Source organism: Stegodyphus dumicola, chromosome 3, assembly GCF_044657685.1.
Source record: "Stegodyphus dumicola isolate Sdum_Otavi_A_Nest chromosome 3, ASM4465768v1".
NCBI lineage: Eukaryota > Metazoa > Arthropoda > Arachnida > Araneae > Eresidae > Stegodyphus > Stegodyphus dumicola.
Window position 1 is genome coordinate 191721729 of NC_140770.1, and position 7631 is coordinate 191729359.

At 39.0% G+C, this 7631-nt stretch overlaps 1 long non-coding RNA gene across 1 annotated transcript; it reads right to left on the reverse strand.

The window, feature by feature from the left end:
- Positions 1–236: 236 nt before the first annotated feature.
- Positions 237–2704, reverse strand: LOC146998232 (uncharacterized). Its single transcript, XR_015040384.1, has 2 exons — positions 721–2704; positions 237–581 (listed from the first exon to the last, which is right to left on the reverse strand). It is a non-coding gene; the product is annotated as an uncharacterized LOC146998232 (long non-coding RNA).
- Positions 2705–7631: the final 4927 nt, after the last annotated feature.

The window sequence follows — 7631 nt, forward strand, 5'->3', positions numbered from 1 at the left end:
AAGAGCGTATTTCATTTCTTAAATGAGTTGAATGAAAAATTTAAATGGGTGAATTATCTGTTTTCTTGGTACATTCACTCTGCTAAAACAGATTACAATATTTGGATTTTATTTTTGCCTTGTGATTTGGTGCAGTTTTTTTAATCAAATCAATTAAATTACTACAAAAATTCAAGAGGGAGTCATACAGTGAGCTATAGTACAATGAAATTAATAAATATACAGATATTACATGATTTGTAAGTTTTAAAATGTTTTATTCTGTAACATATTACAGATAAAAAATGATTACTACATGAAATGAAATAAAAGTTCATCAAATTTGACATAATACCATAAAGGTCATTGTGTGTTCCTGTTGGTACAGGACACATATCGACCGGGTATCACAATTCTATTCACAAACATAGTAAAATTTCCCTGCTGATGGTCATCAAAGGAGCTATAATGCAGTCTTGGAGTTTTGATATTATTAGCAATAGGAGCATATAAATATAGTCTAAAGCACATTCCAAAAGCAAAAGATTACGGAGTGTATGGTCAATGATCTCATGGTCATCTGAACAACATTGAGTCATCTTCTGATATTGATCAATCCAAAAAAAAGATAGAAATTTATTATTAGGTAATACAACAGTTTTCAGAGAGGAAATGTGTATTTTTCTGAATCATATTTCATTTAGAGAAATAACAACTATAACGTATTAAAATCTGACATACCTTTTACAGTGTTTCTGTAGAAAAAAAGGACCCATGTACCTTTATCAGTGAAATGGCATATAAAATGTTCAAGTAAATATAATTTCTATTCAGTAACAGCATGACAATTTTCCATGTCCAGTACACAAACGTACCTATCCAACAAATGCTTCACCACTAGATAGTGGAAGAATTGTCTTCCATGCATACGATTGCAAAATTTATATTGCAGCATCTGTAAATAATATGGTTTTAGTTGTAATCAACATTGCAAAATCTTCCCTATGTTTGGTTATAGAACACATATTTGCTACTAATGTAATTTGTAGACCTATCCTGTTTGTGGATTACATGCAGTGGTGAGCTATGAAAAACTTGACAAAGAGTTTGCATTTTATTCTATATAAACAACTTATGCAATTCTAATGAACTGTTATATTTTTTACAAAAACAGAAAATACTAATAATTGTATATGAATGAGAAAAACGTAATATCTTTTACCAATAAATCACAAAATATCAACTTTTAAATATTTCAATATGTTTACCATTACCAGTCTCAGGTTAATCTCATTGATTTTGGAGGGTTAATCTCATTGATTGGCGATAAAATGCATATAATGTATCAAGAAATATTTCAAAATGATTTCTTTAATGGTTTTGCTTACTGAATCTTGTGATACTACTGTAAATAAGAAGCTAAGCAGTATACAGTAATAAATTACAATATTAAGAAAAATATCTAAAAGTTTGATTACAGCTACTGTTTTTCCTTCTTAATGTCACACCAGCTGTATGTGAACAAACTGCAATTAAATCTTTCTTCAAATAGTTTTAAAAAAATAGGTATGAATGTTAACCACATACATGCATGTGTAGATTCAGCAGCAGCATTTTCTGAGTCTAAACAAAAAGAATAAGTTGTATCTATTATAGCTTAGATATAAATTTAATAAGGGGCTAATGCAAGTTTCCTATAGCTCAGGTACTAATTTATATGTGAAACTAAATTTTTGCACTATTTCATTGGAAATGACTGGCCATCTGGGGTTCTTGCCTTTATATAAGTAGCCAGTGTTCTTGAACTGTCAATACCATCATAGGATACTCTGCAGGCTTAGAGTCATAGGATGCTTTGTGTACACTGGTGTGCAAAAATTAAGGACGAAGTTGAAAAATTAGCATATCAGCTGAACGAAGAGGCAGAGCGGACAGAAAGACCAATCAGGAGATTAAGTAAGGTGATGTATGGTAGCACATGCGCAGATATGCAGGTAGACGTAATGGGGAAGTGTCTGAGTATTATACAGCATGTTGTCGGTGTAAGATCAGTATTTCTGGCAAAGAGATTGCACGCCGTATAGCAGTTAAAATCACACCGAGTTGCTGCCTCAGCGAGAAATGGCGAATAATCAATCTGTTAGACGACATCTGGATGCTTTTACCCGAGGTCGAACATTGGGAAGTTGGAGGAAGGCCGCAGTGTGACAAGTGTGGCTGCAGAGTTCGGAATTGCTCACAGCATCGTTTCACGACTTTGGAGACAATTTCAAACTACAAGAACAGCTATCCGGGGGTTTAGTAGTGGTCGTCCACGAGGAGCCACACCCGCAGATGACCGGTATATTGCCTTACAGGCCAGAAGAAACAAGCAGGAGCTTATATAATTAAACAGGAGGCTCTTAGCTGTCCCCTGTAGTGTCAGTCGGTTGGTCACTAGTCCTTGGTATCAGTGGTTTCGGGTGTTTCCGCTTTTTTGGAAAGCTTACTGTGGGGCTTCAGATTGCGTATAAAGTCAGTTCACCCTGTTGCAGGAATTTGCATCCCTATGTTGGACTCTGTGGTGGGCTGGGCTGCTGCCGGGGCTGAATCTTTTATTTCACTAAATATGGCTTCTAATACACAAACAAATGAACAAAATGAAAATTGTCCTATTTCTATAAAAGTTAAGACAAATGCAAATTCTGACAAGAATAAAAAATAAACTGCAGTTTCTGATAATTAGTAATCCATCAGGAAATCTTCAGAAAGTGACACTGTTTTTAATGTGTGTGTGTAAGAACGCTAAGTTCTGCAGCCAACAACATGATAGGCAGATCATCGCCTGCGTACCTGAGACAGACAAGGATAGACACTATGCGAAGGTGGAGGCTATCGACTTCCGATTTTGTTCTGATTCCGTGAGGGCAAGAAGTGACTGTATAAAAAAATGAAAAATTTCCTTGTGTTTATCTAGCGCGAGGAGCCGCTAAACAACTGTTATATATCTATTTAGTCTGTTAACTTTTATCCGTAATTAAATAAATGCTCTGTGACGTGGAAAACATTCCAATTTTCACTCAAAATTTTTTTAAGGCTAGAAGTTTTCAAGTTAGAATTGGCTCTGTTTTTTTTTTTTTTTTTTTTTTTTTTGTATAACTTTGAACAAGACGAGGTTTGCTCATGGGTGTGTTTTGAGTGTTATCTTAATCACGCTAAAAATAAACCGTATCTTAAAGGAACTTCCTCTTACTGTTTCAGGATAATTGTACATTGACAATCTTCAAGTTACCAAGGGGCAGATATGAGATATGTGGAGAGGCAATTACGGATCACTATTAATAAGATCCAGATATAGTCAAAGAAAAATGGATTTGCGTCTTCAAAACGGAAGGCTGTCACAAGCACTTTTGCAGAAAGGGAAATCTGCATCCTGAGATTTAACTTGAAGGGTCATTAATTCCAACTACGCCCGAAGGGAAATTCCTAGGAGTGATTGTTCAATCGGAAACTTACTTTCCTTCCACGAATGATGTACCTGAGGAAGAAACATTTCAGAACTTTTACCTTCTCAAAGGTCCTGGCGAACTCCTTTTGGGGTGCAGAGGATGGGATCATTGTCCGCATATATAGGCCATTCATCCGCTCTAGACTGGACTCCCGATAAAACGTGATTAGGTCTTTGTTTGTACCTTACTTCAACCCATATTATTACTCTCAACACATTTTATTATTCTAGTGTTAGCGCATTTATATACTTTGCATATAATTTTCAATCCTCATCGCTAGAATACAGTGTCTTAATCTAGATACTAATCTAAGTCGCGCAAAAGCGTTTATCCTTCTATTTCTAGCCAAAGGCCTCAGAGCACAACGCCAACTAGAGGTCAAAACTCCTAGTGGTTGATGCCTCAAGAGCCACCAGGGATGTCTAGACTGGCTCAGAAGTTAATGATTCGGTAGAGACTTCTGTATTATTGAAACTTGATTCGATTCATCATTGAGCTCTGCGGATTTGCCCTAGAGCCTTTAGAATATCTCCTGTATAAAAACAGTATATTTATTGCTTAGAATCATCGTTTAAATTAAAACGTGAACAATTGACCCTTCATCACTAGTTTCGTATAATGTCGCAACCTAAACATCCTTGTCTGAGTACTCTTGATGACTGCTATAGCTTATTATTTGCAGCACGGCCTCTCTGCATTCCTACGTTCCCTGCAAGAGCTGAGCCTTTGATAGAAAAATATTCAGTGCTTGATGTGAATAACCGTGCCCCGAGCAGAATGACGTGATATCCTACCGTGAGATGGTCCAGAAATTCGGCTCATAGAAACTTTTACGATTATGATAACAGAAACACGAACGAGTTAGCTTACAAATAGCTTTTCTATGAACAAGGAACGAACACTGCAATTACATTCCAATATACATTAATGGCAACAAAACAGCAGGTCATGTGGAAGCATCATTTGCGTTTCGACGTCACGTAGAGAAAAGAAGGCTGCAATGTGCTTGCTGACTATTTAAAGCTGAAGTAACTTGAATGTATCGGTATTACAATACATTCAAGTTACTTCGTATATTTACTTTGATACTTACGTATCGGTATTACGAACTTAAATAATTCGGTGTATGACGCTGTTAAATATTCATCTAAGCCAAAAAAAGTTTATAAAGTTATTTCTCCGGCCTTTCTATCATTCCTTGGTTTGAGTCCCGGCTAGAGCATTGCTCATTTTTCTTGTCTCTTGCTTCGAAATAACCTAATGTCTGTACAACTTACACCGATTTGTTAAGTGCACAAAAAGCTTTTCAAAGTTTCTCTAGACCCAGAAACCGATGGTGACAGAAGTGTTATTGACTACCTGAAAACTTAATAAGCCGTGAGTATGAGATCCTTTACTGCTGGGTTCTTGGACACATACAGATAACGGGTAACGAACTGGCAGATATCACAGCAAAATCTGCCGTGGGACTGTTTAAATCAGCTTGTTACTTTGAGAAATATTAAAGTGATTATCAAGGGTAAAATCCTGAGTCTATGGCAAGGACCTGCAAGTGAATAATAAAATTAGAAGCATAATGCCTAGAATTAAATATTAGGAATCAGAGTAGGAGGAAGTCATTTGAACCTGTCTGACAAACGGTCACTTCCAAATTACGCACAATTATCTCTTAAAAGCGGATAGTGAACCAGTATATTCCAGTTGTAATATTAATCTGTCCTATATGACTGGCGGGTGGCGATTGGCCTCCCGAGGACAAATGTCCAAAACCGGCTGGACACCACTGTAGGCGGTGTGAACCGTGCGCTTGAGATCGTCGTAGGCAGTGGCGGAAGGCAGGAGACCTGGCGTTTGATCGATGGGCGGGGACTGTGGGAATGGCTTTAGGCTTGCCTGCTTGCGTCTCCCACAGCTTAGCGTCAGCCTCCTCGTGGTCCCGCTGGAAACTATGCTGTGCCTTGGTCCAAGCCTTTGCTCGTATAGGCTAATGACGCTAAGCAACCAATCCCAGGGGATCGACTGGTGGGAATTTCCGGAACCGACCATTTATGGGAGGAGACCCGGGGTTCTCCCAGACCACTGGCTGGACTTGTGTCCTGCCAGCTTCGATTTGTTGGGTAAATAATCAGACTTCACAGGACTAGAACCACAGGTCCATCCTATGGTAGGCGCGGGCTTGGCAGGGACCGTACTGGTACTGTCGTACTTTGCTGTGGGGGCGCTCTCATGTAGATTTTGAGTGCTGTGCCGAGGGGGGGGGGAGGCTCCCCGCGTAGCCCTCAGTGTGATGGATTATGGCGATGAACATGAGAAGTCCCTGCGGGCTGTTCGGTGGGTTGGCGCCCCGCCAGCGCAGTCAACTGAGGAAGGCCTCTGTATCATGTTAAGGCGCTCTAGAAGCAGCCAGGTAATGTTGCCCGAATCGGAGTTAATGTTCTGTATGACAGATTTTGTTAGAAATGCTCACGTTTTGATAGACTTCAGGAAATACTATTTCACTTTTTCAGGTACTTCTCTCGACTTTTAATTGGAAAACCAATCGGGTCTCACGAAAATTTCCTGCCACCGCAAATATCGTTTGAGCAAATAGTTCGCGTTGACGTGTTGAATCATATTTTGTCAAACAATTTTTGGCGTTTGAAAGGAAGAGACTTGCTTTAGAACACTATATTGTGAAATTTGTAAAAAAAATATCATTATTATTATATGTACAAGATGTCTGAAATGGAACTATCACGCTACGAGATTTAAACTATCATTTACTTCCAGTTTTATTACAAAAAGTCAGCTACAGAATGTCACCAAATCGTGTGTATAGCTTTAGGTGTGTGTGTGACTATGGCAAAGCCTCGAGGGCTATCTGCCTAAGGGGAGGAATGCCTTCGTGGAGGACTTTCTAAGGGAAACTGTCTCGTAAACATGTTACACATGGGGAAAACCGCGAAAACACCCATGCAGCCAGCCCATTCGCGGGATTCGAACCTCGTATAGCTTTAGGTACTACTAATGTTTGACATTGTTAAGGTCAGTGCCGGATTTATGTATAAGGTGAACATAGCTTAGGGCCCTCCGAAATATTGTAGCATATCCCATATAAAAAAATTGACTGATATCCCTCATAAAGGGCCCCATATTTCAAATAGCTTAGGCTCTCGTCAAATCTAAATCTGGTGCTGGTGAAGGTTTGGTATCGAAATTTCAAAAACAAGCATTACGACATTCAAGAGGCAGAGCATTCGAGTCGGCCTACTGATGTTGATGAGGTCCGCCTGCGAGAGTATGTGGAAGAAGTGCAGTATGCAACCAATTGAGAGCTTGTTAATGAGTTAGTGCCATGTCCATTGATCGCAGTATGCATCTCATACACTTGACGTTAAAGTTGAATCGCTGGGTGCCACATGAGATGATTCAAGCAGATAAGGACGGACGTGTTTGGGCCTGCACTAATCTGCTCGAATATCAATGCAAGGATAAAATTCTGTACCGGATCATCACTTGTCATGAAAAGTGGACTTCAACAACACAGGCCAAAAAGAGGGGTTGGTCTGCACCCGACGAGCCCATCGGCAGCATCGCAAAGAGCAATTTGGCTAACAAAAAGATAATGCTTTGTATCTGATGGGATTGCCGGGGTATTATCTGCAATATGTATCTGGAAAAAGATAAAGAGCGAGATGCTAGTCTGTGTTGACGCTGCTATTAAGGGCAAACGTTGAATTGATTTCCGGAGCAAAGAGGTAATGTTCCATCAAGATAATACAAGACCACATGTGTTTGCTTTCACTGACTGGACTCTTTAAGGACTCGAATGGAATCTTTTGTCACACACCCCATATAGCCCTGACATTGCTGCTTCGGATTTCTACCTTTTTTCACATCTGCAGTTACATCTTGCTGGTGCTATCTTCCATTCGGTACAGGACGTCTGAAATGAGGGTGATGTTTTTTGGATTCTTGGCCAACAAGTTTCTATGCCGAAAAACTACCAAAACTTTGGCAGAAAATCATAGATTTGGGAAGTGATTACTGCCCGCACTAAAGGTACTGGTTTCATGTTTTCTCCCTAACTTTAATGAAAACAATAAACAGATATTAATCCATTTAAGTTTTTAAGGGAGACTGGTTTTATTCCTTAATCTGAAGTGGTTGTAAAGCGTTTTAATG